Raw genomic sequence first — 17,783 nt, 5'->3', positions numbered from 1 at the left:
TTTGCTGTATTGTAAGCTATTGTATATAAGTGTATAAGCCAGTATATATTGTAATCTACATAAATAAAGTACTCAATCAATCAATCAATCCCTCTTCCCTCTTTGTCTCCTATTTTCCTATTCTTTTCTTCTCCTACTACTTCACTCCTGAATTAGTTTCTTATGATTATTGTTATAGTTAATATAATTATGTATTACTCGTATCCTATTGTTATCTTATATGATACTTTTAAAGAATATGACCTTCATGAACTTTATATTCGGACTGTGTGTCCAGTTTTAAGCCATTTACACACACATCGATTTTTCTTCGTACGAATTTTTGCCATCCTTATAAATTCTATTAAGGTGCGTACAGATTTACGCGCCGCGAACATGAGCAATTCACTTTTAATCAGCTGATGTCAAACTTTTTATATCTATATCCTATACCATTTCTGTAAAATTACAGATATAGTCAGATGATTAAAAGTGAATTGCTCATGTTCGCGGCGTGTATATCTGTACGCACCTTTAGATTGAACAGTGGATTGAACAGATGTCAAACAGACGATGTCAAGCAGACGATGTCAAGCAGATAATTCTTGTCAAGTTCCGGTCTATCTAATCAAACTCATAAGTAAGTTACGGCAAAAATCGTACAAACAATAATCGATGTGTGTAACTGGCTTTCACACATCGTTCTGGGATGTATGATTTTTCGCCGTCTTTATAGGAACAATTTTGAGTCTGCTGATGCATTCCACAAGTGATTGTAATAATATACTTATTGTTATGAATTAATGTGTGTGTGTGGAATTTATATTATAATTATTAATTAACGAAAATCCTAAATAAATGCTGTGAATCACCCCGAAGACTTCTGCTACTGCAGACATTGACAACAGGGTTAACAGCTAGATGGAAATTCGATGAGAACTACTATCTAAAAATTAGTTGCCAGCCCGGGAATCGAACCCGGTACCTCCCAATTGCCAGTCAGGAATGCTTACCCTTACACCAAACTGACAACTAATGAATTAATTATCAATCAAATATATTTAGGATTTTCGTTAATTAATATTATAAATTAATTAGCATTTGAATAAATACATTCTCTATTCAATTCCATCTGTAAACTGGTTGGCCGCTATGGCTTAAAATGAGCGCTGCTATCCGGAGATTGTCAGTTAGGTGTAAGGGTAAGCATTCCTGACTGGCAATCGGGAGGTACCGGGTTCGATTCCCGGGCTGGCAACTAATTTTTGGATAATAGTTCTCATCGAATTTCCATCTAAATGTTAACCCTGTTGTCAATGGCTGCAGTAGCAGAAGTCTTCGGGGTGATTCACAGCATCAGCAATTATTTAGAATTTTCGTTGATTAATAATTATAAATCAATAAGCATTTGAATGAATGCATTCTCTATTCAATTCCATCTGTGAATTTATATTATTTACAGTTTACAGTTACTTTCAGATTGTTATTCAAATTCTGGAATATCTCAGGGTTGTAGAGGACTACTGTCTCAACAACCAAGGATTACATAATTTATAACTGTGAACTCTCCATCAGAGATCCAGGAATGATAAATAAATTTGCAGCTTCTTCCAGGGAAGCAGAAAGAGGACCAAGAAATTGAAAAAGTCAAAGTCATGAATGTGGTAGAAGAACAAGTTACAGGTTGATCAATCAAGCATTGCACTGACATTGGTAAACATTCAACATGCAACATTCAACATACATCATTCAACATTCAACATTCAACATTCAACATTCAACATTCAACATTCAACATTCAACATTCAACATTCAACATTCGACATTCAACATTCAACATTCAACATTCAACATACATCATTCAACATTACTTGACGAATAATCGTGATCTTGTATTGCTGGTATCAGAGACAGTGTCGAACGCTCAGGATTTACGAGTATCTAATTGAAAACATAAAACTCTTGAAGGCTGGTCTCCATATAAACAGCCGTACTGCAGCTACTATTCTGTAGTAAAATCAGTATCACGTCAATAAACCAACAAGCAACTCAACGTGGAACCTGATTTTTTACTATCCAGATAGTGATCTACAGTCGCATTGACAGAACTTACTAATTAAATAAATCTCGATGTAATTTACGTGGACAATCCGCTGTATGGGCATTGGGTGGTCTGAATCGACCTACTGGAGAAAAGATGCATATCTGCCTAGGCCAATCAGGGTTGTAAATTAATGGGCACCCGTATTTGAATTTCAACATGAACTTGCTGAACTCAAGTCTGGTTGTATACAAGTTTTGTCTAGAATGGTCACAGTTTGATGATGATAATAATATTCATAAGATTTCATACTCAATAATGATCCATTTCCAGTATAAGTCATAATGAGTAATTTATGATTTGGACTATTTTTATCAAAATTAGGGAGAAGAACAGTTTTGGGTTTATCCTGTTGATTCTCTCCCAATCATTAATTTGATGTTGTGATTAAGGAATGTAATGTAATTGATGAAAATAATTTCATAATTTATGATAATCCATTTTCTATCAATGTGGAAGTGTATCCACTGTAATATTCATGGTTTTCATCCAGTGTTCTTGGAATATTGAACAATTTTGTCGTCACTATTCATCTTGAAAAAAATGCTGAAAAAATGTTTTCCCAGAATTCATGTTGTTATTTCATAAGATTCTTTGGTTGATCAGGGCTGTAAATTAATGGGCACCCGTATTTGAATTTCAACATAAACTTGCTGAACTCAAGTCTGGTTGCATACAAGTTTTGTCTAGAATGGTCACAGTTTGATGATAATAATATTCATAAGATTTCATACTCAATAATGATCCATTTTCAGTGTAAGTCATAATGAGTAATTTATGAAAATAATTTCATAATTTATGATAATCCATTTTCCATCAATGTGGAAGTGTATCCACTGTAATATTCATGGTTTTCATCCAGTGTTCTTGGAATATTGAACAATTTTGTCGTCACTATTCATCTTGAAAAAAAATGCTGAAAAAAAGTTTTCCCAGAATTCATGTTGATCTATAAATATAAAAGCGAAATGGCACTCACTCACTGACTGACTGATTCACTTACTCATTCACTCGCAGAACTAAAAATCTACCGGACCAAAAACGTTCAAATTTGGTAGGTATGTTCAGTGGGCCCTTTAGAGGCGCACTAAGGAATCTTTTGGTGATATTTTAACTCTTAGGGTGGTTTTTAAGGGTTTAACGTTCGTCTTTTAGCATGTATATTCTTCTTCTTATTCTCTTAATCATAATTGAAAAATGTCCATACCATATGTGAATATAGAACTATAATCTAGAGAGAGTATCCCTTCGAAACAGTTGTTAACTGGTAACTAAATTAATAATTTTGTCAGGTTGGCATTAAGTTGAGTTGACTTTGTTAGGTTTGCACCAAGTTGTAGATTGAAATGCATTTATCGCGGAAAAATTGATTGGGCACTGCTACTTCAATCAGAGCTATTCCTGGGAATATTATATTACTAGCCGTCAGGCTCGCTTCGCTCGCCATATCCGTTTAGCCAGACGTTTAGTCTGGACCACCGACTGGTTCGTCCTAACATATGATAAAAATGCTCAAAGGAAAAATGCAGGCGAGCGAAGCGAGCCTGCTGATCTCTTTCTTGGACGATCCAGTCGGGGGTCCAGGGGGCGGAGCCCCCTGGCTAGACGGATACGGCGAGCGAAGCGAGCCTGACGGCTAGTATTTAATAAGATTCTTTGTTTGATCATTTTCTGTGGATTTGGAGGTACAGTATATTTCCATTGAATTTTCGTGACTTGCCCAACTTCGCCCAACTTCTTTGAATATCAGTGTCGTCTTCTTTATTCATCTTGGAGGAGTATACCTCCATGATACGGTAGAAATAAGTAGTGTGTCAATACTATTCCTATTATTGTTTCATTCAATATGGATATCCACCACATCATCTTTACTGGGACACCGGAATAATGCTCTCTCAACACTGATATAGTATTCCTGCATACTTTGAGAATACTATTCCTGCATACTATTAGTACTGTGAAATACTGTTATATCATTTGTCACTATCATTTATCGTGATATATGATAGATCAAACTATCTGATAACAAGGCCATAATAATTGCAACTATCTGGGTGCGGTCATATCTCATGTCAACTTGAAAACTTGGCATTTGATTTGTTGATACAGTATCTTGTTCTTATCATTCCACTTAATTTAACACGATTCTCATTATGTTGTTATTGATAGAAGCACCAATGAATAAATCACTCAATTGAAACTTTGAATCGAGAATGGAATGAAAAGTACATAATTGTAAGGCTCAACTCATACTTACGCGACTCGACGAGAGCATGTGTTTTCAAATGGTGACGTCACGGAGATTAGAATCGACTGGTCTGAGTTTCACCATTTGGAAGCACATGCTCTCGACTAGAGTCGAGTCTCTTCTCGACCTGAGTCGCGTAAATGTGAGTTGATCCTTGGTAACATAAGTGAATAATGGATATTCAGATTTTCTTAAAGGGATGCTACAATATTGTTAGAATGGAATGAAAATTCCCAAGCACCCTTTTGAAATGATGTACTGATTCACCACAACAAGTTTCAACTACTTATAACCAAGTGTTAGTCAATCATCAACTTCTAAGTCCTCTCTACACCGACATTACAAATCCAATTTTTACAGATGTAATTTTTGTTTTTTTTTTTATAAATTATGACATAACACTTCTGACGCTTCCACATGCTGGCCTAAAAAGCATAAGCTTATAATTATTATATATATATACAGATCCAATTTAATAGATAGTATAATATTTTTATTGACTTTTTCTTACAATGAGTATATAATCAAAGTGATAGGGGGAGAAAAAATAAGGTAACCTTGTGCTATTCCTCTCCAAAATTTAGATAAGGCCACACATAGTCCGGAATAGGTTAAGTCTTGTAGTTGTTCATTTCACAAAACTTTGAGTTCCTAATTACTTCCACGAAGTAGATTCCGAAATTCAGAATCTACTACTATAGAGCAAATATATAAAATATATCTATCTCCCTGTGCTATCTTTTTTCTATGCTACTACTTACTTCAATAAATGAATAGACAGATAAAAGAATAGCTCTTTCTGGAAATGAATTATCCTTCCATGTTTTTCTTAGCAATGGATTGTTTTTAGATGGAAGAATATTAATATATTAGAGTGGTAATTGACCGAGCGAAGTGAGGTCTAAGATTCAAGTCGACGGATTGGCATTTCTCTTAATGTTTAAATATTTGAATGTTTATATGTTGCGCATTTACGGCGAAACGCGGTAATAGATTCTCATGATATTTGACACGTATGTTCCTTTTTTGATTGTGCCTCGACGTATATACAAGGTTTTTGGAAATTTTGCATTTCAAGGATAATATAAAAGGAAAAATGAGCCTCCTCATACGCCAATATTAGAGTGAAAATCAGACTATAGAATTATTATTCATAATAAATCAGCTGACAAGTGATTACACAGATGTGTGGAGAAGCCAGTCTATCGCTGTATTTCCATAAGGTATATAGTTTCAATCAGGTACATGGATGAGAATACTGTGTGAGGTCTACTGTTCACAGAACTACTAGTACGTTAAAAGAGCTCTTCGTCTAAAGGAGCGTACAAACTTCTGCTCAATGAACAGGCGCATTTATTTTCTTATCAGCTGATTCTATATGCTCATCATAACCGTATTTGTACAGAAACAGTAACATTTGTAAGATACAGATATTTCGAGCATAGGTAATGAGGAGTGAATTAAGCGTGTTCGTGACGCAAAAGTCTGTACGCACCTTATCACAAATTCCTCATAACTCTACAAATTTGAAGCAATATAAAACAGATGTCGACACAAACGTATCTTAGATGGCAATATAATGGCAATCATCTTCTAATCAGGATTGATTGAAACATCACTAGCAACCCGAATTTCCCGAGACCGATTTCGACTGTTTGTTGACTTATTCGATGTAATGAGGTGAGGGTTGGATGGCCAGAGGGTGGATCTCTGCTCGCAGAGGGTGTAAATTCTGAGCTGTCGATGGGGTAAGCAACGAAAAGATAGGGGATCCAGCATAAAATATAGCTTTTGTTTCACTAGAGACACTCTGAAAACTGCGAGAGTGTGAGTCAAAGAGGGAAAGAGTACGAGAGTGCAAGGCAGCAAAGGGTGCTACAGCAGTAAGCATTGGGCAGGCGGCTGCTTTTGGGAGAAGGGAAACTTCTCTATCTTCCACCACCCAGATGCTTCCCCGGTCTTTTTATATTTCCCTCGGTACTCTCTTGTAACAGACACCCTTCCAAGTTGTAGACCTCCATCAGCCTTCGAGTAACACTACACTCATTACAGCTTCGAAAATATTAAAGAGTACTCTTTCATGTCTGCAACGCTACACTGAAATATTCACCTCTTTGCACTCTCCTAGAGTCTCTCAGTCACTCTTACTCATTCCCTCTCACTCGCTCTCTCTTCTCTCAAACTTTCTCTCTCTCTCTATCTCTCATTCCCTCACTATATCTTTCTCTTTCCCCATTATCAGTCGCGAAACTAACAGCTTGCCTTGTCGGTTGTAATCACATTGCCATAATTTTTCGCCTTACCCAAGTTGAGCTCGGTGAATATGGAGGATGACAGCTGTTAAATTATTTGATGAACGAGAATGTGATCATGGCTGCACTTTGTCTCTGTAGAATTCTCGTTTGGGGGAGTTTTTTACAAGCTGGAACTGATGTCTGGATGTGTGGAGCTTAATAATAAGATGGAATTTCTATTGTTTCATATTATTGATAATACTTCATTCTTCGAGGGTTAGATAATACTTCACTCTACATAACTTTCATGGAAATGTGAACATCTACCATAATAATCGTGCAACTAACTCACTTGATTATTATTAAACGAAAATCCAAATTGAATGCTGTAATTCACCCCGAAGACTTCTCAAGAGAAGTTTTCAAGAGAAGAGAAGTAATTAATTCATTAGCATTTGAATAATTGCAATATCTCAGTAATTTCCATCCATAACTCACTTGATTTCAGTATTCCATCCATGAAGACGAAAATTGACATTATTCCTTTAATAATACATCGATGTAATAGTAGCCTGGGGCCTGTTTCATAGAACCCTTGTAATACAGGGCCTGTATTACAGGACTTATAAATTAAAATTTACAATCCTGTAAAATTATGTTTCATAAAAATAATTCTAAACTTGTAGAATCACCTGTAATATTCGCCTGTATTACAGTTCCTTTATTTTGAATTAATGTTTTCATTGGCCAGCGAGCCTAATATAATATTTGAACAAAAACTTGGTGGAAAATCCACATTATCAAATTTCTGACGATGGACAGATTACATTCATATATAACTTTTTATGACAGTTATGTGAGTAGTAATGTTTCAGAAAAAGTTAATTATCAAATGTTAATAATTAAATTAACGACATTAAATTTGCTTGATAAAAAACGTAAAACTTTATGGACGTACATTTTCTGAATATTTCCAATAACGCTTTATTGAGAAAAACTTAATCTGAACCGTTCATAATATTGATATGTTTCCTGCATCATATTGTAAGAGAATCTGCCCTTGAAAATTCTTTGCCTAAGAATAATAGTCATTTTTACCAGAACTAGAACTACTACCTTCATCCATTTTAACACGTTGCCTTCTCAACAAAATGTCGCTTTTCAAGATTCTACCTACACTTGTGAAAGTTTTAGGATGGTCTAAAACAATGATAAAATATTCAAAATCTTACAGGTCTAGTAATGCAGGAATTTTCTTTTATGAAACACAACTATGATAAAGTCCTGTATCATCTACTTGTAATACAAGCAAATGTCTTGTAAATTGTTTTACAGGGAAAATTGCTTGTGAAACACAAACTTCTAAATTTTACCTTTAATACAGGAGCTTTTCCTCCCTGATTGTACAAATTGATTATTTCATTCATGTAGAGAAAAAAGTACACATTTTTTGTCAAATTGTGCATCGATTCAGGGTCTACGTGAACAATTTGAGAGCACCCAGAATTTTTTGACAACCGGTAGTTTCAGTTTGACACCAGTATTGGCGCCTTGGAGAACTATTTCAAAAGTACGATGAATCCCTGAACTGCATTTTTCTCTATTTTTGCATCATCCCAAAAATGAATGAGTAGATCTGCTTCCACTACTATACAGCTACATATTTATTATTGATTCATTCAATTCTACCAATGTTCTCAATATTGCTATTCACAACAAAAAAAAAACACTTTTTTCTACAAACTACGCGTAAAGAAAGAATTTACACACTCAATTCTCCTCGTAAAACAGCTTATTTCTGAGGAGAATCTACTTTTTCGCTCGCTAACCATCCGCGCATGCGCAGTTGATTTACTTTACGCTCTCAAATCATTCGCGCATGCGCAGAAGAGTTTCTTTACACTCCCTAATCAGCTGATTGTAAGCAGCTCGCCAAAAAGTCAGATCTTAACCTAAAAAGTCGGTAATTGTAACTCCGCCGATATAAGTAATTTAACAGGTTTGGGCAGTTGTGGAAAAAATTTTGTATGTAATTCGCGCGTAATGCTTCTTTATCGCTCTTGCAAAATTATCACGCTCCGCTTCGCGTCGCGTGATAACTGTTTTGCGCGAGCGATAAGGTCGCGCATTACGCTCTTAATACATGAATAGCTATTTTGGACTCAGGAGACCTTGAAATGTATAGAAATTTAGAAATTTGGGTACCTCAATTTGTTTCGAAAAGCAATACTCTCCTTACCTATGGTATAGGGCAAGGAAAGTAAAAAATTGAATATTCAACAATATCTAGAAATGTTTGTGTCTCAATTGGAATTTCAATTTGTTGAAAGCTTCATATTATTCTCATTATTTTTCAATACCCTCATACTGGCATATTATCACGAGCATTGAACCATCTAGATAAAATGAAAAACTTATCACGTTTTTTCAATCAAACTCCAATCCCCAATAGCACTTGAAGAATAGAACAAAGAAAGGGTCAATAAAACTGAAGAAAGACATTGAAGACAGCTCTCGGTGAGCAGAGAAGGTTACCCACCTTCAATACTCACTTACTGACAGTTGAAGAGTGAGAGAGCTGTGAGTTAAGTGCTTCCACAGTGAGATTCAGTTTAAACCATCAGCATTCCTTTGAAAAAGCATTACTACTACCCATTCAACTGATGTTGACCAAAGTGAGGTTCACTTTAAAGTGTCAGGATTCTTTGGGATAACGTCAATACTTCTAATCCAACCAATGCTGACTGTAGCTGCATTGGTTCACTTTAAAGTGTCAGGATTCTTTCAAATAATGTCAATACTGCCCATTCAACCAAAGCTGACTATAGTGAGTAAATAGATTAACTGACAGAATTCCTTTTAAACGATACCAATGCTCCCCATTAGTAGTTACATTCTGGGACTTTAAGGAAGCTTTTTTGCTCGAAATCCCCCTCCCCCCTCACCACCCCTCACCTATACAACCTCCCCCCTCTTACCCTCTCCCATCACACCTCCCCCGGCCCGCACACCCACCACATGGTGGGGGGGTGTTCTAAAAATAGATTTTCCCCCTCCCACTCCTCTCTCACTCTCTCTCTCTCTCTCTCTCTCGCTCTCTCTCTCTCTCTCTCTCTCTCTCTCTCTCTCTCTCTCTCTCTCTCTCTCTCTCTCTCTCTCTCTCTCTCTCTCTCTCTCTCTCTCTCTCTCTCTCTCTCTCTCTCTCTCTCCCTCTCTAATCTAATCTAATCTAATCTAATCTAATCTCCCTCTCTCTCTCCCCCTCTCCCAGTGAGGACGAGGGAGATGGAGAAGGAGAGAGAGATATCTCTCTCTCAAATAGATTTTCCCTTCCCCTTCCACAGTATAGATGAGGGGGTGGATATCGAGTGAGGAAAAAATAATCTGACAGTATAGCATTAGATGTAGAGAGAGAGAGAGAGATAATTTTTCTCTCAAAGGGAAATTATTTTTTCCCTCACTCGATATCCACCCCCTCATCTATACTGGGGAAGGGAAGGGAAAATCTATTTGAGAGAGAGAATTCTCTCTCTCCTTCCTCATCTTCCTCGACCTCACTAGGAGAGGGGGAGAGAGAGAGGGAGATTAGATTAGATTAGATTAGATTAGATTAGATTAGAGAGAGAGAGAGAGAGAGAGAGAGAGAGAGAGAGAGAGTGAGTGAGAGAAGAGTGGGAGGGGAAAAATCTATTTTTAGAACACACCCCACCCTGTGCTGGTGGAGGAGTGCGGGGGGGGGGATGGGAGGGGGAGAGGGTGGAGAGGGGGTGGTGGGATGGTCGAAGGGGGAAGAAGGGAGGGGGATTTCGAGCAAAAAGCTTCCTTAAAGTCCCAGAATGTAACTACTCCCATTGGATAAATGCTGGCAATTTAAAATCAATCTTACAATCTCAATGCTGACTGTAGCTGCATTGATTCACTTTAAAACTGTCATCATTTCTTTCAAGTAGCATCAATGTCTCTCATTCTACCAATGCTGACTATGGTGGGTAGTAAGATTAACTGTCAAAGCTCCTTTTAAACGATATCAATGCTCCCCATTGGATAAATGCTGGCAATTTAAAGTGAATCTCAGAATCTATCGGATTGTCGACCGCTAAACAGGTTTGATGTAACCGCGTACGTTCATCTCAGCTGTCAGCTGGTCTGTGTGACTGAACGCTGCTTCCTCGGATGTCGTCCCCGGGTAGAAAAAGCAGTCGCAGATCACAGAAAAAAGGAGATCCTCCTGGAAGACCTGCAAGATCTGCTGACATCCCGGGGAGTCGCTCGCATTGCAGTGACAAATATAACGGATCACATACTCTTCTGACCTTTCGAGATCATTTAGTCCGATGTAAAAACGGCGGCACTCGGTAAATTGCTATCAGCTCGCGTTACAAATTCCGACGCTCTGGGAAAATTGTTGCTGGCTATAAATTTGTGCAGCTCATTAGCTGCTGATTCGAGAACGGTTAAAAGTGTGATTAACGTAGGTGAGTATTGATTGGAATGAATGTAGGCCAACGATCGAACGATTGTACACTATTTATGGACTCAAGATGAGTTCAGTACTCCTCAGTTTTAGTACCGTAATAACTTTTTAAGTACTGTACAATATTAGAGTACCATTCAATGGAAGGTCAGTTACTTTCAAACTATTGTTCTCAACGGTGCCGACGTCATAGGTTTTAGAGATACAACTTGTAGCCTTTTAAAGAGGTCGAAGAATTCATCCAAGTCGATGAATAGAAATAATGTTCCATGATTATTGGTGAAATATTTAATTTTCATTTGATTTTCCAATTTTATAAATTGTATAAACTTAACCTCACTTTGGACTATTTATGGGCCAAAATCAAGGAATTGAAGAAGTTTTGGGCAATTGCCTGTTTCTCTTTCCAAATATCGTGTTTGTGACTGTTCTAATAGATAAATAAATAAATACTATAATCAAAATACAATTATTACATTGGAGGAAAAACTAGGCTGAGCCTGTACTATTTCTCTCCAAAAATTTTGATAAAATGTAAATGTTGTCCAAAAGATAAGATTACGTAATCACACACTGCTCCTTTACTTGATTTTTGGTCCAGGAATGATGATTTAAATTTTTGAATTTTGAAGGTTGATTTTATACTCTAAATGAATCACAAAATGTATCACAATAAATTAAAAACTTTAGAAATATTGCACTTATTTAAAAAATTTCAATACAAAATCAAAAACGTACTCACTATTTGATATTCAAGCTGGATTTTGATCTATAAGTTTAAATTATACAGTTGAGTCTCGATATAGTACTCTTTTATGGAACCATTTTTTTGCAGTCCCTTGAGATGTACTATATCGAGGTTTCACTGAATGAACAATGATACAATTAATCAGAGCAATATAGTCCAGAAAAATATTATTTGTATCCAATGAATTATATTAAACAAAAGTCTCTTGGGAAAAAAATATAGTTTTGACCTATTACATCTCGTGATTTGAAGTCCTCTTCACAAATCATATTTACAATTGAACATTCGCATTACTTTTATCAGGGACTTATTCGTGGATTATCAAGTTTTAGAACACTTGAAATCAACTTTTATCACTCCAACTTAATATGAATACGAGATTTCACGTTAAACATGTTAATCCGATCCTACCATGAACACTTAAAAGTTCCTTCATCAGTTAAAACTGTAACTGTCAAACTTCAACCTTAGTAGATAGACTGTCAACTAACTTTAGTCACACTCCATCTTTATTCAACTTTATTCAACTTTATTCAACTTTATTCAACATAGAGAAACAGGATCTTGATAAAATAAATCGAATCAAACCAATCACGTATAATACATAATACATCAATCAATGATAGAATACAGAATTGAACAACTGGAGTAACACTGGAATCTAGAATATTATAACTTCGTGCTACTACCATTTATACAACCATTCACTTGCATCGTATCAAAAATCTGGTGTGGTACACGCACACAACTTTCCTTGCTCATTGAACTGTAAGCCTCATTCTTAGATGAGAATAATTTAGGGGAATAATATAATGACGATTGGCGGCAAAATATTTGCAACTACGATCAGACTACTTTATATGTTTATATATAATTGTTTTCAGAGTACTTTTTCCTTTGTGTAAATTGTGAAATTCGATGATTTTTTCAAAAATCGTCAAAACAGCTGTTCTACAGATGAAATATCTCGACTATGACTGTGTTCTTTTTATAAACTGCTCTACCTACCTACCTCATGCACGAGAAGGAGGTTACAAAGTCCATTTCTCGAGGATGGGGTGAACCCCCATAAGTTTCCCAGGAAGGAGACACATGCCAGTTGATAGAGCTGATAAATAACTATACAGGGTATGAATTTGAAAAAAAATTGGTCAAGTTATTTTTGAGAAAATCGTGAAAAACATGGTTTTTAGTAACTATCCGCCATTTTTCTCAAGAATATTACGGAGCTCCTGCAATTTTCCCAGAAATGAGACTCGTGTCATTTGATAGGGCTTATAAATAGCTATCCATGGTATGAATTTGAAGAAAATCGTTAGAGCCGTTTTCGAGAAAACCAAGAATAACATAGCTTTTTAGTCACTATCCGCCATTTTTCTCAAGAATATTACGAAGCTCCTGCAATTTTCCCAGAAATGAGACTCATGTCAGTTGATAGGGCTTATGAATAGCTATCCATGGTATAAATTTGAAGAAAATCGTTGAAGCCGTTTTCGAGAAAAACGTGAAAAACATGTTTTTTTAGTAATTATCCGCCATTTTTTCCGCCATCTTGAATTGAATTTTATTGAATTTCTTACTGTCGGATCCTTATGGTATAAGGACCTTAAGTTTAAAATTTCAAGTCGATTGGTTAATCAGGAATGGAGTTATCGTGTTCACAGACATACACACACACACACATACACACACACAGAACAACACCCAAAAATCATGTTTTTGGACTCAGGGGACCTTGAAACGTATAGAAAACTTGAAATTATGGTACCTTAATTTTTTTTGGAAAGCAATACTTTCCTTACCTATGGTAATAGGGCAAGGAAAGTAAAAATGAGGTATGAGGAAATAGCTTCTTGTTACTAGCATGGGTTGAGAATATAAAATGGTATATGTTATTCAATATCAATATTTTTTACAGCAGTAATCACAAATATTCAGGACCCTGCTTACTGCAGCCAGTAAAATTATTGTAAAATACCCACATCACCTGAAACTATCCCAAACAGATTTTTCTCAATTGACTAATATGGCAATAGAAACAAACTTTTCCATTACAAACTTTTTCTCCCACATTTCATCCAGTCCATCGGCTGACAGCTTATCTTTGCTGGTCCAGTAATCTTGAGCGACAGCCATATCAACTCTTCTGGTCAAGTTATCAGCTGGCTAAATGTAACCGATCACCCTCTACCAGGTCTAATCATCACTCTTCCCCCTAAACCTCCTCCTCATCCTCATCCTACTCCTTCACCTCCTCTTTCTCCTTCTCCTCATCCTCTCGGTCACTCTCAAACTTGTCCAATTCAAAGGCGAACAGTGGCATTGCTGGCTTAAGCTAGACGGTCGCTATTAAATAAGCATCGCCTCTTCCTTTAGCTCAGACTTGATTAATTTGACCTTTAATGGTTTTTTTCTACTGCGCCTTATTCAACATTCTCTCAGCCAGCTAAGCACACTGAAAGAACTTCTCTTCCATCTTTCTCATTTACTCTATATCAAGTCATCCCTCCATCTCTCTCTACTTTGACGCGACTGAAGGCTACAAGAAGAAGACATTAAAAGATCTTCGATTTTTTCACTCCACTTTTTCTGTTTGTGATTCCATTCTTGACGTCTCATATATTTTGTGCAACTAATAGGATCTCGATATGCTTTGAATAGTTTTTGGTTGTCTAATTAATGGATGAAATGGGAGAAAATTGGTTTTGAGATAGCATGGCAAAGATACTGGAAATGGGAGTATGAGAGCTCTTGTGACTTGAGTGGCCTACATACTATGGGAAACTACTGAAAAAGTGCTTTTATATCATCAGGAATCTTGGATAATTTAGCTTAAAAAGGTCTGAAAATCCAAAATTATTCTCATTGTTAGAGTAGCCTAGTTTGATATAGTGATACGTGAATCATTCTTGGTCCTTTCTTACTTGTATGTACCTCTTCAAATGTATGATTATGATTTATCTAGATCTTGACTCAATCGATAGAGTACTATCCCTGAGTGATAAATAACTAGTTGGATTAAGTACTAGAGTACTTCTGGTTCATATTATATTACCGGGACATGCCTGCAGAATATAAAAAGAACGTTATTTTGTAAGGATACTTACAAAAGGCTGAACCTTTGCGGAATTTCCACTGTTTCCTTTTTTATAGGAGACTCAAGTTCTGAGGAGTTTCTCACCTAATTATGATCAATGTTTATTTTGATACAATATTTCAAATGAAAGAACATTTTCTTAGAGGAGCCAACTTGGTACATAATATTCTTGCGGAGGAACATTCAAGGGTTTCTTGAATAATCTCTTTAGATCATTTTAGTAGCTTTTTCTATGAATAAATCTGCATCTCACATTGAAGAATCATACCTTCACCAACAATTCTTATCAATTCAATCAGAATAAGATAGCTTTAATACATGCTATGATTCGAAAGTGTATAAAACATAGCCTACTTTTTGACTTCTATGAAATAGTAGTTCTGTGAACAGTAGACCTCACGCAGTATTCTCATCAAGAAGTACCTGGAGCCTGTTTCATGAAAGTTACAAGTCCTGTAATACAGGAGAATCACCATTCCAATTACATGCTCAATATAGCCGATAAAGTCAGCTGTTCCTGTATTACAGGACTTCTAAGTTTTTATGAAACAGGCCCCTGATTGAAACTATAGACCTCATGAGAATAAAGCAATAGACTGGCTTCTCCACACATCTGTGTAATCACTTGTCAGCTGATTTATGATGAATAATTCTATAGTCTGATTTTTACTCTAATATTGACGTATAGAGGAGGTTCCTCTTTCCTTTTATATCATCCTTGAAATGCAAAATTTTCAAAAAACCTTGCATATACGTCGACGCGCAATTAAAAAAGGAACATACATGTCAAATTTCATGGAAATCTATTACCGCGTTTCGCCGTAAATGCGCAACATACAAACATATATATAAGCATTCAAACATTTAAACATTAAGAGAAATGCCAAACCGTCGACTTGAATCTCAGACCTCACTCCGCTCGGTCAATAAAACGGGGAAGGGATAGTTTTAGGCTGTGTCTACTGGTCCTTTTTCGATAATTTTAATGATTTGTGTTTTGTGTATCATTGAGTAAATGAAGAAATGACACATACAGAATGACGTTATACAGTAGCTATTATTACACTTTGGTTGTATTGTATTGTCATGTTGAGCTTTGTTTGATTCATGTACGTATATGTATTTATGAGTGCGGAATAAATAATTTGAAATTTGAAATTTGAAATAGAGAAATTTAAAACGTCATGGGAAGAATTCTGCTTCTTATCTATAGGAACTGGTTAATGGTTACAAATTTCCCAATTAACTAGATTCCTTGCAATAGTTTTAGTTGTTGACGAAAAAAATTGTGTTTCAATTTATAACTATTTGTAGCTATACTACATTATTCTCCTCCAAAATGAATCCTGTTCTCAGAAACTATATTGAATGAATTAAGACCTTCCAGGATTTACTAACGTCGATTCAAACCTTTTCATTGGTGAATGCAAGAGCTATTAGAATCTTCAAGTAATATTTTTCATTATACAGTAACACTAATCTACTGACTAATTGATGACTCACCGAAAAAATCTTGAACAACAGGCCTGTCAAGAGGGGTACGATGAGTTAAAGAACAATTTAGAAAATGACCGTTGACAATAAAAATGGCAAAAATATATTAGGCGCTAAATTGCTTTCTGAGAGACCGCCATGTTGTGATTCGAATTAAAACATGCGAGAACGTGAAACATCCATTGCGTTGGACTGCAAAAAGAATAATAACCGAACGTTATCTACAATAACGATTACCGAACCGTTATTCCGCACTGTTAAAAGGTCCGAATTTATGTCTCTTAAAACGCTAAACGGTTCCAAGCTGTTCCAGTCGGAAAGAAATTTCGAAGAAATTGTTCCCTCTTTTTTCGTATTCACTGTTCACCACACGACGCGTTGTTTATGTCTTCTTTTTGTTGTCTACCGGACAAAAATTATCGCTATCGACTTAATAATAAACAGGATAAACCGCGAAAACAACAGCAGGAAAAAGAACACATCCAAAACTGGAGGTGAATTCAAATATCGCGGGAGTTGAAAGTAGTTCAAGTATTTTGATGACTCTGTCCAGGGCTATTACTTCTCATTCCAGTACCTGGATCTGTTCTCAAAGATTTGACCTTTTTTGAAAAATCTTTTTTTACTACGAAATAAATTTCTCATACTGGAACCAACCAATCAAATAATATCCTCACACAGAGTCTCATTGTGGGGTTTCATATCATAAATTCAAATGTACACAATCAAAGCTATAGACCAGGCTCGTGAAAGAACGCCCATCTTAACATCTATTGGTGGATGTCAGTATTCCGTTACTCAAATTGAACCAATCACAAGCCAGCAATGAATCCCTCCCACTCAGAATATACCTTCCTACTCCTCACGCCATTCTATTGGCTGACTATATCACACTGACGTCATTACGTGAGAGGAACCAATTCAGACCAATAACAACCCAGTATCACAAGTAACTTTCAAATTTCAACACAGAGAAATTATAAGTTTGGTGACAAGCTCAATTTAAATGAGGTGGGGAGCCTCACATCATAGAATTGTGTAAGAGACTCTTGTGTTGTCTTTCTACTTAGAAGACTTAAGTTATCATTGAACTCTGATTCTTTGGTACTTGCTTACTATGGACTTTTTCATTCCCTCATATCCTATGGTATTCGCCTATGGGGTAATTCTTGCCATGCTTCAAAAGTTTTCATATGGCAAAAAAAGGCAATGAGAGTGTTAGACAACTTGAGAAACAGAGAGTCATGCAGAGAAAGCTTTCGAAGATTGAAGATATTGACATTCCCTTCAATTTTCATAATGAGTAGCTTGCTGCATGTCAAAACTAATTTAGAATCTTACTTATGTCAGGGAAACAAACATGAATACACAACTCGGCATAGAAATTATATTCCAATCCCACACTTGA

The sequence above is a fragment of the Nilaparvata lugens genome, chromosome 7, assembly GCF_014356525.2.
Source record: "Nilaparvata lugens isolate BPH chromosome 7, ASM1435652v1, whole genome shotgun sequence".
Classification (NCBI taxonomy): domain Eukaryota; kingdom Metazoa; phylum Arthropoda; class Insecta; order Hemiptera; family Delphacidae; genus Nilaparvata; species Nilaparvata lugens.
The sequence above is the reverse complement of the archived record's forward strand: the minus strand, read 5'-3'. Positions refer to the sequence as shown.